The 13,791-nt window shown below is 43.9% G+C and overlaps 1 pseudogene across 1 annotated transcript in view; it reads right to left on the bottom strand.

The window, feature by feature from the left end:
• LOC110527683 (mitogen-activated protein kinase kinase kinase 12-like) overlaps positions 1–3,556 on the bottom strand; it is a 63,898-nt pseudogene extending 60,342 nt beyond the window's left edge. Inside the window, exon 1 of the transcript XR_016497194.1 lies at positions 3,057–3,556. The product of XR_016497194.1 is annotated as a mitogen-activated protein kinase kinase kinase 12-like (transcript). The remainder of the gene's footprint in view (positions 1–3,056) is intronic.
• Between the last annotated feature and the right edge of the window lie 10,235 nt (positions 3,557–13,791).

Raw genomic sequence — 13,791 nt, 5'->3', positions numbered from 1 at the left:
CCTCTCTAGGAGACATAACGCTTCTCCTTCCTGAGCGTTATTTTTTCTTTTTTTAACCTTTATTTAACCAGGAAGGGCTCATTTAGATTTGAAATCTCTTTTTCTGAGGTCTTGCCTGGCCAAGATAGGCAGCACCAAGTCATTACAAATTTACAGACAAACAACATGAAAAAGTACATAACATAAATAACAAAATCATAAAACAGCAAAAACATTGACAGGTCGGGGAATCCGTCTCAAGATCATTCATCAGTGATTTAAAAATACCAATCAGGACAAGTTCTTCCAGTTTAAAAGTATTTTGTAAAACGTTCCAAGACGATGGTGCAGAGTACATAAAAGCCCTTTTACCAAAAGACATTGAACAGTTTGCAGGATAAAGTCCAGCGAACGAAGAGAGTACCCACCACATTTCTGAGCAATAAAAATGGCAAAATAAAAAAGTAGTAAACCCAAAATGGCTTTGTAAATAAAAGTATACGTATAAGTATAAGTATAAGTGTTTTGCAGTTTAAAATAAATCTCAAAGTGCCATGGTAAAGGGTGTCAATTGATCTCAAACACTGAGCGGAAGCATTCATATATAAAATATCTCCATAGTCTAGTAAAGGCATAAATGTAGCTGATTACTAGCCTCCTTCTGGCTTCAAAAGTAAAACAGGCCTCATTCCTAAAATAAAATCCCAATTTCAGCTTCAATTTTTTTGTAAGTAGTTGAATATGCAATTTAAAAGAGAGGCCGTCATCAATTAAAATTCCAAGATATTTATGAGGTTACAGTCTCAATCTCATTGCCCTGACAGGTAATAATAGGTGAAAGGTCCAGAGGTCTATTTCTTGATTTAGAAAACACCATTAGTTTAGTCAGTATTGAGGATAAGCTTCAATTGACAAAAGGTATGTTGAACAGTATAAAAAGCAGTCTGCAAGTTCTGGAAAGCTTTTGTAAGAGACGAGGCACAACAGTAAATAACAGTATCATCAGCATAAAAATGAAGTTGCGCATTTTGGAAATGTTTGTATAAATGATTTATATAAATAGTGAATAAGAGAGGACCAAGTACAGAGCCTTGGGGCACACCATTACAGACAGACAATTTAACAGACATGAAGCCCATCAAATTGAGTTATGACGGCTGCGTGGTCCCATGGTGTTTATACTTGCGTACTATTGTTTGTACAGATGAACGTGGTACCTTCAGGCATTTGGAAATTGCTCCCAAGGATGTACCAGACTTGTGGAGGTCTACAAAACATTTTCTGAGGTCTTGGCTGATTGCTTTGGATTTTCCCATGATATCAAGCAAAGAGGCACTGCGTTTGAAGGTTGGCCTTGAAATACATCCACAGGTACACCTCCAATTATGTCAATTAGCCTATCAGAAGCTTCTAAAGCCGTGACATTATTTTCTGGATTATTCCAAGCTATTTGAAGGCACAGACAACTTAGTGTATGTAAACTTCTAACCCACTGGAATTGTGATACAGTGAATTATAAGTGAAATAATCTATCTGTAACAATTTTTTGAAAAATTACTTGTGTCATGCACAAAGTAGATGTCCTAACCGACTTGCCAAAACTATAGGTTGTTAACAAGAAATGTGTGGAGTGGTTGAAAAACGTTTTAATGACTCCAACCTAAGTGTTGGAGTCAACTTCCGACTTCAACTGTATTTGCAAAAGTATGTGGAATCAAATTAGTGGAATCGGCTATTTCAGCCACACCAGTTGTTGACGGGTGTATACAATCCAGCATACAGTCATGCAATCTCCATAGACAAACATTGACAGTAGAATGGCCTTACTGAAGAGCTCAGTGACTTTCAACGTGGCACCATCATGGGATGCCTCCTTTCCAACAAGTTAGTTTGTCAAATTTCTGCACCTCCTAGAGCTGCCCTGGTCATATGTAGGTGCTGTTATTGGGAAGTGGAAGCGTCTATGAGCAACAATGGCTTAGCCGCGAAGTGGTATGCCACACAAGCTCACAGAACGGGACCACCTAAACATTTCTTGTCCTTGGTTGCAGCACTTACTACAACACTTGCTGCCTCTTGAAGCAACATCAGCACAAGAACTGTTCATTGGGAGCTTCATGAAATGGGTTTCCATGGCCGAGGAGCTGTATACAAGCCTAAGATCACCATGCGCAATGCCAAGCTTTGCCAGGAGTGGTGTAAAGCTCACCGGCATTGGACTCTGGAGTAGTGGAAATGCGTTCTCTGAAGTGATGAATCATGCTTCACCATCTGGCAGTCTGACGGACAAATCTGGGTTTGGCGGATGCCAGGAGAATGCTACCGCCACCAATGCAAAGTGCCAACTGTAAAGTTTGGTGGAGTAGTAATAATGGTCTGGGGATGTTTTTCATTGTTTGGGCTAGGCCCCTTAGTTCCATTGAAGGGAAATCTTAAAGCTACAGCATACAATGACATTCTAGACAATTCTGTGCTTCTAACTTTGTGGCAACAGTTTGGGGAAGGCCCTTTCCTACATCAGCATGACAATGCCCCTGTGTACAAAGCGAGGTCCATAGAGAAATGGTTTGTTGAGATCGGTGTGGAAGAACTTGACTGGCCTGCACAAAGCCCTGACCTCAACCCTATCGAACACCTTTTGGATGATTTGAAACGCGGACTGCGAGCCAGGCCTAATCGTCCAAAATCGGTGCCCGACCTCACTAATGCTCTTGTGGCTGAATGGAAGCAAGTCCCTGCAGCAATGTTCCAACATCTAGTGGAAAGCCTAGTGGAAAGGCTGTTATAGCAGAAAGGGGGGACCAACTCCATATTAATGCCCATGATTTTGAAATTAGATGTTTGACGAGCAAGTGTCCACATACTTTTGATTATGTAGTGTATGAACACTTTCCTCCATACTTAAATATATTTATTTTTCTGTAAAGGCATACCAAAAAGCTATCATTAAATCTGTTCAAATTGTGATCACACACAATAGTGTGCAGGACGGGTCAATATTTGCATTGTTTCCTGGTCAGGTCATGTTGTCAGGAGAAGCTCCCGACTCTAAACACAATCCCTATCTCTCTTCTTACCTTCCAGGTTGTGTTTGTGTTCGGTGGAGTAGGCCTTGCCGATCATGGTCCAGACTGGCTTCAGACACCCAAACAGTCCCTCCAGAAACCCTCCACTTCCTGCCGACAGCAGTCTCACATCATCAGCCTTGCTCTGGACCGCACCTTCCTCCGCGTCCTGGCCCTCTCCCCTCCCCCCTCCTTACCCATTCTCACGGAGCTTCAGCACGCTGTTGGCAAAGTGCTCCTGCTGTTCTTCGCTCGGCGTGGGGCTGTGTCCCTCGCAGGTGTGTTCTTCATTATGGCCTCCACCTCCCCCGTCCTCAGACTCCGGAGCACCCCCGGTATCGATGGATAGTACATTCCGCAGGACACACTGGGTGGGGGTCAGATCCATCTCAGGGGTGCAGGCGGGGGACTCGTCCAGCCGGTTCCGGAAGGGAGGGGTGTGTTCTGAGAGGGGGGGTGTTGAACTCTGAGAGGGAGGGGGATGGGGCGCGGGTCTCAGTGATACGGGCCATGGGGAGCTGTGGTCATGGGAACCTTAAGAACCCCGGGACTTGTGTCTGGCTGACTGGTGGTCAGGGCCAGAGAGAAAGGTTGGCCTGTAGGAGGAGAAAGGATAGTCATCATTGTAGATAACTACAGTTTGCCTTCTATCAATAGCAACCTTGGAACGACATATGTATTACACTGTATACTTGTAAGGGGACACTGAAGTCAGAGTCTGCATCAGGATTTTGGGGTTACCATGTCAACCTTTTATCCTGTTATGACTAGCCTCTATGATGATAATAATAACAGAGGCTAGTCATATACGGGCTAGTCACCACTAACCAAAGAATAAACATGATGTGTGTCTTTTCATATTTTATATTCTTAGAAGAGTATTCAGTCATTGTTCAAATACAAACAGTTAGAGTGTGTAGGCTAGCATACTGCAAATCAAATTGGAGGGAATTTTAGCGTTGTGCACAGTCCTTCTGTTTTCTCTCATATCCTCCTACTACATCTCTGGGAGATCAGTGCAACTTTTGTTAATAGATCAGTGCTATCTTAATATAATAGCAGTTCTTGTGTTGCTGTTAGTAATGGCAGAAAAGAGTGAGTGGCTGCTCTACAAAGCTTGTCAGGTCCCCAAGGACAGACATCCCCCACAACAGATCCCGGAGAATATGAATAGATTTTCCTCTGACTTCTAGGCAATTTTTTATTACTAATGATGATAGAGTATAAGGACAATACTGCAATGACATATTCGTATAGCAACATTCCCTTGGTAAATTAGCTGTTCAACAAAATAATGATAGCCAATCTGGATATCAAGGCAAAGTTATGATAACTAGGCCTAGTAACGGTAAAACTAACCTGTCGCACGACGGTCTAAACCCATCTCACGTTCCCTATTAATAGGTGAACAATCCAACAAAATGATTTGCACAGATAATTCCAGGAGGATATTAATATTAAGGAAGTCTCGAGGTTCTGTTCACCTGAGTGAGAATACCTTACGATAAGCTGTAGACCATACTATTTACCAAGAGTTTTCATTAATTCAATTCGTAGCTGTCTATTTACCACCACAAACCGATGCTGGCACTAAGAACGCACTCAACGAGCTGTATAGAGCCTTAAGCAAACAAGGAAATGCTTAAGTGTTGTCCATTAGTTTACTCCAATTAGGGGAGAGGTGGTAGGGCAAGAGGAAAATATATTTTTAAAAGATAAACATAGTGTATTCGGAAAGTTTTCAGACCTCTTGACTTTTTCCACATTTTGTTATGTAACAGCCTTGTTCTAAAATGTATTCAAAAAAACATTTTCCTCATTGCTCTACGCACAATACCCCATAATGACTAAGTTAAACAGCATTGAAGGTCCCCAAGAACATACTGGCCTCCATCATTTTTAAATGGAAGAAGTTTGGAACACTAACACTCTTCCTAGAACTGGCCGCCTGGACAAACTGAGCAATCAAGGGAGAAGGGCCTTAGTCAGAGATGTGACCAAGAACCCGATGGTCACTCTGACAGAGCTCCAGAGTTCCTCTCTGGATATGGGAGAACCCTCCATAAGGAAAACCATCCCTCCAGCACTCCACTAATCAGGACTTAATGGTAGAGTGGCCAGCCGGAAGACACTCCTCAGTAAAAGTAAAAGGCACATGACAGCCCGCTTGGAGTTTGCCAAAAGGCACCTAAAGACTCTCAGACCATGAGAAACAAGATTATCCTGTCTAATGAAACCAAGATTGTACTCTGGCCTGAATGCAAAGAGCCACGTCTGGAGGAAACCTGGCACCATCTCTATGGTGAAGCATGGTGGTGGCAGCATCATACTGTAGGGATGTTTTTCAGTGGCAGGGACTGGGAGACTAGTCAATCAAGGGAAAGATGAACAGAGCAAAGTACAGAGAGATCCTTGATGAAAACCTTCTACAGAGCGCTCAGGACCTCTGGGGCGAAGGTTCACCTTACAACAGGATAACAACCCTATGCATACAGCCAAGACAACGCAGGAGTGGCTTCGGGACAAGTCTCTTAATGTCCTTGAGTGGCCCAGCCAGAGCCCGGACTTGAACCCGATCGAACATCTCTGGAGAGACCTGAAAATAGCTGTGCAGCGATGCTCCCCATCCAACCTGACATATCTTGAGAGGATCTGCAGAGAAGAATGGGAGAAACTCCCCAAAAACAGGTGTGCCAAGCTTGTAGTGTCATACTTAAGAAAGCTGTAATCGCTGCCAAAGGTGCTTCAACAAAGTACTGTGTAAAGGGTCTGAATACTAATGTAAATGTGATATCTCAGTGTTTTTTTATACATTTGCAAAAAAAATCTAAAAACCGGTTTTTGCTTTGTCATTATGGTGTTTGTGTGTAGATTGATAAGGAAATAGCTTATTTAATACATTTTAGAATAGGGCTTTAACATAATAACATGACTCAAAGGGTCTGAATACTTTCCGAATACACTGTGTATATATATATATATATATATATATATATACACACAATACCAGTATAAACCTTCTCATTCAAAGTTTTTTTTTATTTTACTATTTTCTACATTGTAGAATAATAGTGAAGACATCAAAACTATGCAATAACAAATATGTAATCATATAGTAACCAAAAAAGTGTTAAACAAATCAAAATGTTATATTTAGTTTCTTAAAAGTAGCCACTCTTTTCCTTGATGACAGCTTTGCATTCTCTCAACCAGTTTCTTGAGGTAGTCACCTGGAATACTTTTCAAACAATCTTGAAGGAGTTCCCACATATGCTGAGCACTTGTTGGCTGCTTTTCCTTCACTCTGCCGTCCAACTCATCCCAAACCATCAATTGGGTTGAGATTGGGGGATTGTGGAGGCCAGGTCATCTGATGCACCACTCCATCACTCATTCTTGGTCAAATAACCCTTACACAGTCTGGATGTGTGTGTTGGGTCATTGTCCTTGTTGAAAAACAATTGATAGTCCCACTGGGGCGGCAGGTAGCCTAGAGGTTAGAGTGTTGGGCCAGAAACCAAAATGTTTCCAGATCAAATCCCTGAGCTGACAAGGTAAAAATCTGTAGTTCTGCCCCTGAACAAGGCAATTAACCCACGGTTCCTAGGCCGTCATTGTAAATAACAATTTGTTCTTAACGGACTTGCCTAGTTAAATAAAGGTTAAATATTTTTATATTTTTTTAAGAAGTGGTTTCTTTGCAGCAATTTGACCATGAAGGCCTGATTCACACAGTCTCCTCTGAACAGTTGATGTTGAATGTTACTGCCTGTGTCTGAAGTCTGTGAGGTGCAATCTGTGGTGCAGTTAATTAACTTTCTGAGGTTGGTAACTCTAATGAACATATCCTCTGCAGCATAGGTAACTCTGGGTCTTCCTTTCCTGTGGCGCTCCTGATGAGAACCTGTTTCATCGTAGAACTTGATGGATTTGCAACTGCACTTGAAGACACTTTCAGAGTTCTTAAAATGTTCTGCATTGACTGACCTTCATGTCTTAACATAGTGATACTGTCATTTCTCTTTGCTTATTTGAGCTGTTCTTGTCATAATATGGACTTGGTCTTTTGCCAAATAGGGCTATCTTCTGTATACCACCCCTAACTTGTCATAACACAACTGATTGGCTCAAACGCATTAAGAAGGAAAGAAATTCCACAAATGAACTTTTAACAAGTGTGCAAAGCTGTCATCAAGGCAAAGGGTGGCTACTTTGAAGAATCTCAAATATAAAATATATTTTGATTTGTTTAAAACTTTTTTGGTTACTTCATGATTCCATATGTGTTATTTCATAGTTTTGATGTCTTCACTATTATTCTCAATGTAGAAAATAGTAAAAAATAAAGAAAAACCCTGGAATGAGTTGGTGTGTCCAAACTTTTGACTGGTACTGTATATAACCTGTAACGTCTGCTTCCAACTCACACTCTCAAGCACATAGATCCCCTGAACGCAGCTCACTTTCCAGCTCACACTCTCAAACACATAGATCCCCCGAATGCAGCTCACTCTCCAGATCCCAATCACCTGAATTCTGATCACCTGTTCACACACCTGTATGTCATTTACACACACTATTTAGTTCCGTTCTTTGCACCCCATCATTGTGGGATATTGTTTGTTTTGATACACATTCTAGTCGGAGCGCTGTTAATGTCTGTATTAGTCCTCCCTTGTTTTGTAGTTTTTGGCCATCCTCACTAATGGCGTTTTTTTTGCCTATTCACTGTCTGTGCTTTTGCCTATCAGATTTCCTGTCATCGACCTCTTGCCTGATCTCCCAGACTATGTTATTAGCCTTTTCCCTGCATGTACTGTTACCTTTTTGGAGTCCCTGTGTATGACATTCTGCCTGGACCAAGTTACCTGCCTCCTCCTATGGTCCTTTACTAATAAACACCTGCTGCGCCCTACGCTTGAAACCAGCACTCTGTTTCCCATCGTACTCATTACAGAATACCTCAACAAAAACCACAGATGGATTCAGCGAATCTGCAGCTACGTCTAACCCGACAGGAGGAACGAATCAATGAACTCTGCGACCTCCTTCGCCAGTCCATTCCTGCTTCACTGATATCAGGTGCCACAGCCTCCTCTTGTTCATCTCCCTCTATATCCATGCCTAATAAATACGACGGCTCCATAGGGAAATGTCAAGGATTTCTCATGCAATGTAACCTGTACATAGACCATCACCCAGCTGACTTCAAAGACAGGGTGGACTTCGTCATCTCCCTACTCACAGGCAAAACTCTGGATTGGGGCATGGCCCTGTGTGCCGCTCAAAGTTCTGATCTGTCCTCTGAGTCCCGTTTCCACGCCCTCTTCAAGGAGGAATGAGGTATTTTCTTGGCTGTTTATTTACCACCACAGACAGATGCTGGCACTAAGACCGCACTCAGTCAGCTGTATAAGGAAATCAGCAAACAGGAAACTACTCCCCCAGAGGCGGCGCTCCTAGTGGCCGGAGACTTTAATGCAGGGAAACTTAAATCAGTTCTACCAAATTTCTATCAACATGTTAAATGTGCAACCAGAGGGAAAAAATTCTAGATCGCGTGTACTCCACACACAGAGACGCGTACAAAGCTCTCCCTCGCCCTCCATTTGGTAAATCTGACCACAACTCTATCCTCCTGATTCCTGCTTACAAGCAAATATTAAAGCAGGAAGCACCAGTGACTCAGTCTATAAAAAAGTGGTCAGATGAAGCAGATGCTAAACTACAGGACTGTTTTGCTATCACAGACTGGAACATGTTCCGGGATTCTTCCGATGCCATTGAGGAGTACACCACATCAGTCACTGGCTTTATCAATAAGTGCATCGAGGACATCGTCCCCACAGTGACTGTACGTACATACCAGAAGCCATGGATTACAGGCAACATTTGTACTGAGCTAAAGGGTAGAGCTGACACTTTCAAGGTGCGGGACTCTAACCCGGAAGCTTACAAGAAATCCTGCTATGCCCTTCGATGAACCATCAAACAGGCAAAGCGTCAATACAGGGCTAAGATTGAATCATACTACACCTGCTCTGACGCTCGTCTTATGTGGCAGGGCTTGCAAACTATTACAGACTACAAAAGGGAAGCACAGCTGTGAGCTGCCCAGTGACACGAGCCTATCAGACGAGCTAAATCAGTTCTATGCTCGCTTCGAGGCAAGCAACACTGAGGCATGCATGAGAGCATCAGCTGTTCCGGACGACTGTGTGATCACGCTCTCCGTAGCTGACGTGAGTAAAACCTTTAAACAGGTCAACATACACAAGGCTGCGGGGCCAGAGGGATTACCAGGATGTGTGCTCCAGGCATGTGCTGACCAACTGGCAGGTGTCTTCACTGACATTTTCAACATGTCCCTGATTGAGTCTGTAATACCAACATGTTTCAAGCAGACCACCATAGTCCCTCTGCCTAAGAACACAAAGGCAACAATGCCTGAATGACTACAGACCTGTAGCACTCACGCCCGTAGCCATGAAGTTCTTTCGAAAGGTTGGTAATGGCTCACATCAACACCATTATCCCAAAAACCCTAGACCCACTCCAATTTGCATACCGCCCAAACAGATCCACAGATGACGCAATCTCTATAGCACTCCACACTGCCCTTTCCCACATGGACAAAAGGAACACTTATGTGAGAATGCTATTCATTGACTACAGCTCAGCGTTCAACACCATAGTACCCTCAAAGCTCATCACTAAGCTAAGGATCCTGGGACTAAACACCTCCCTCTGCAACTGGATCCTGGACTTCTTGACGGGCCGCCCCCAAGTAGTGAGGGTAGGTAGCAACACATCTGCCACGCTGATCCTCAACACTGGAGCTCCACAGGGGTGTGTGCTCAGTCCCCTCCTGTACTCCCTGTACTCCCTGTACACCCACGACTGCATGGCCAGGCATGACTCCAACACCATCATTAAGTTTGCAGACGACACAACAGTGGCCTGATCACAGACAACGACGAGACAGCCTATAGGAAGGAGGTCAGAGACCTGGCTGTGTGGTGCCAGAATAACAACCTCTCCCTCAACATAACCAAGACTAAGGAGATGATTGTGGACTACAGGAAAAGGAGGACCGAGCACGCCCCCATTCTCATCGATGGGGCTGTAGTGGAGCAGGTTGAGAGCTTCAAGTTCCTCGGTGTCCACATCAACAATAAACTAACATGGTCCAAACACTCCAAGACAGTCGAAGAGGGCACAACAAAGCCTATTCCCCCTCAGGAAACTAAAAAGATTTGGCATGGGTCCTGAGATCTTCAAAAGGTTCTACAGCTGCAACACTGGTTGCATCAGTGCCTGGTACGGCAATTGCTCGGCCTCTGACCGTAAGTCACTACAGAGGGTAGTGCGTACGGCCCAGTACATCACTGGGGCTAAGCTGCCTACCATCCAGGACCTCTACACCAGGCGGTGTCAGAGGAAGGCCCTAAAAATTGTCAAAGACCCCAGCCACCCCGGTCATAGACTGTTCTCTCTACTACCGCAAGGCAAGCGGTACCGCAGTGCCAAGTCTAGGACAAAAAGGCTTCTCAACTGTTTTTACCCCCAAGCCATAAGACTCCTGAACAGGTAATCAAATGGCTACTCTGACTTTTTGCATTGTGTGCCCCCCCAAACCCTCTTTTTACGCTGCTGTTACTCTCTGTTTATCATATATGCATAGTCACTTTAACTATCCATTCATGTACATACTACCTCAATTGGGCCAACCAACCAGTGCTCCCACACATTGGCTAACAGGGCTATCTTCATTGTGTCCTGCCACCCGCCAACCCCTCTTTTACGCTACTGCTACTCTTTGTTCATCATATATGCATAGTCACCTTAACCATATCTACATGTACATACTACCTCAATCAGCCTGACTAACTGGTGTCTGTATGTAGCCTAACTACCTTTATAGCCTCACTACTGTATACAGCCTGTCTTTTTACTGTTTTATTTATTTACTTACCTAACACCTTTTTGGCACTATTGGTTAAAGCCTGTAAGTAAGCATTTCACTGTGAGGTTGTAATATTCGGCGCACATGACAAATACACTTTGATTTGTTTGACAATTCGGCTTCAGGTTGTCAAACTGGGGACCTGTTATGTGAGCTGCGACAGGGCTGTCGCCCCACCACTGAGTATGCAATTGAGTTCCGCACCATGGCTGCAGGTAGTGGATGGAGTGAACCTGCGCTCCTTACAGTCTACCGGAGGGGTCTAAATCAGGAGTTACAGACCGAACTGGCCTGCAGAGGAGATTTAAATATACATTGGCAACCTACTGGTGGACCACAGACATATACAGTCGCCCATAGCCTGCGAGTCTTCCACACCCTTCTCTTATTCATCAAGGTCTAATAGCCCCGAACCAATGCAACTTGGCTGTGCCCCTCTCACGCCTGCCGAGAGACAATCTGATGTATGTGAAAACCTGTGCCTCTATTGTGGAGAGAATAACCACCTACTCAATAGGTTGTCCTATTTGCCCCCCACCAACGGATGACCACAACCCCTCTACTTCCGCCTGGGTAGGCATCTCTACGTTTTTAAATATTACCAAAAAGCAGTTTTGTATCCTGGCTATTTTTCTGCTAATGGGGTCACTCAGTTTGTGGAGGGACTAGTGGACTCAGGTGCCACAGGTAATTTAATTGACTGACAATTGGCACAACTGGTAAAAGCCTAACTAATCCCTGTTAATCCTCCCTTTTAGGATGAATGCGTTGGATGGACAACCTCTCGGAAACTGGTCTTGTGACTCACACCCTTCAGATTTGCCTCCTTCACTCTGAGGTCATTCAGTTAATGGTGTCGTGTTCGCCTAAAGAACCCCTCCTTCTCGATCACCCCTGGCTAAGCCTTCACGACCCTGCCATCTCTTGGCAACAAGGGGAACTGCTGTCATGGTCTCCAACCTCCCAACTGCTTCAATCTACCCTGTCGAGCCACCTCTATGGAATAATCGGAGTCCGCCATTCCAACCCACATCCCACCTGTATATGCCCAGTTCCAGAGCATCTTCTGCAAGAAAAAGGCATCCATTCTGCCCCCTCATTGCCCCGAGGACTGTGCGATCGACCTCCTCCTCCTTTATGGCAAGGCTGAGAAGAGCGCCTTTCACATTACTACGGTAACCTTCCTAGATTTCGTGTTGACACCAGGAGGGGTCAACATGGACGAAGGAAAGGTCACGGCCGTGCTTAACTAACCCCGTAAAGGAACTACAATGTTTCCTAGGATTTTCCAATTAAACTCAAAAAAAGAAATGTCCCTTTTTCAGGACCCTGTCTTTCAAAGATAATTCGCAAAAATCCAAATAACTTCACAGATCTTCATTGTTTAAGGTTTAAACACTGTTTCCCATTCTTGTTCAATGAACCATAAACCATTAATGAACATGCATCTGTGGAATGGTCGTTAACTTCTCTAGGGTAGGGGGCAGCATTGGGAATTTTGGATGAAAAGCGTGCCCAAATTTAAACTGCTTGCTACTCAGCCATAAAAACTAGAATATGCATATAATTCGTAGATTTAGATAGAAAACACTCTGACGTTTCTAAAACTGTTTGAAATGTATGTGAGTATAATAACCCATATGGCAGATAAAAACCTGAGAAAAAATCCAACCAGGAAGTGGTAAATGTGAGGTTGGTCGTTTTTCAACTCATTCCCTATTGAGGATACAGTGGGATATTGGTCATGTTGCCCTTCCTAAGTCTTCCACTAGATGTCAACAGTCTTTAGAAACTTGTTTGAGGGTTCTACTGTGAAGTGGGGGTGAATGAGAGTGGAATGAGTCCGAGGACTGCCAGGAGCCACAAGATGACCATGCGCGGTCACGTGAGAGTTAGCTTGCGTTCCATTGCTTTTCTACAGACAAAGGAATTCTCCGGTTGGAACATTATTGAAGATTTATGTTAACATCCTAAAGATTGATTCTATACTTCGTTTGACATGTTTCTACGGACTGTAACGGAACTTTTGGACTTTTCGTCTGCTCGTGCGTCATGAGGTTGGATGAACTCGCTAACAACAAGGAGGAATTTGGACATAAATGATGGACATTATCGAACAAAACAAACATTTATTGTGGAACTGGGATTCCTGGGAGTGCATTCTGATGAAGATCATCAAAGGTAAGTGAATATTTATAATGCTATTTCTGACTTCTGTATTTCTGACTTCTGTCGACTCCAACATGGCGGATATTCTTTTCGTAAAGTTTTTTAAAAATCTGACACAGCGGTTGCATTAAGATACTAACAGCTTACATACGGTAGGCAATTAAGGTCACAGTTATGAAAACGTAGGACACTTTCAGAGTCTACTGACTCTGAGAAGCACCAAAAGAAAGATTCCCAGGGTCACTGCTCATCTGCTTGAACGTGCCTTAAGCATGCTGCAAGGAGGCATGAGGACCACAGATGTGACCAGGGAAATACATTGCAATGTCCATACTGTGAGATGCCTAAGACAGCGCTACAGGGAGACAGGATCGGCAGCTGATCCTCCTCGCAGTGGCAGACCATGTGTGGCAACACCTGCACAGGATCTGTACATACGAACATCACACCTGCGGGACAGGTACAGGATAGCAACAACAACTGCCTGAGTTCCACCAGGAACGCACAATCCCTCCATCAGTGCTCAGACTGTCCACAATAGGATGAGAAAGGCTGGACTGAGGGCTTGTAATCCTGTTGTAAGGCAGGTCCTCACCAGACATCACCGGCAAC

The sequence above is a fragment of the Oncorhynchus mykiss genome, chromosome 7, assembly GCF_057628025.1.
Source record: "Oncorhynchus mykiss isolate SJ-2025 chromosome 7, ASM5762802v1, whole genome shotgun sequence".
In the NCBI taxonomy this organism is placed as follows: Eukaryota; Metazoa; Chordata; class Actinopteri; order Salmoniformes; family Salmonidae; genus Oncorhynchus; species Oncorhynchus mykiss.
This window is presented reverse-complemented; position numbering and strand designations above follow the sequence as displayed.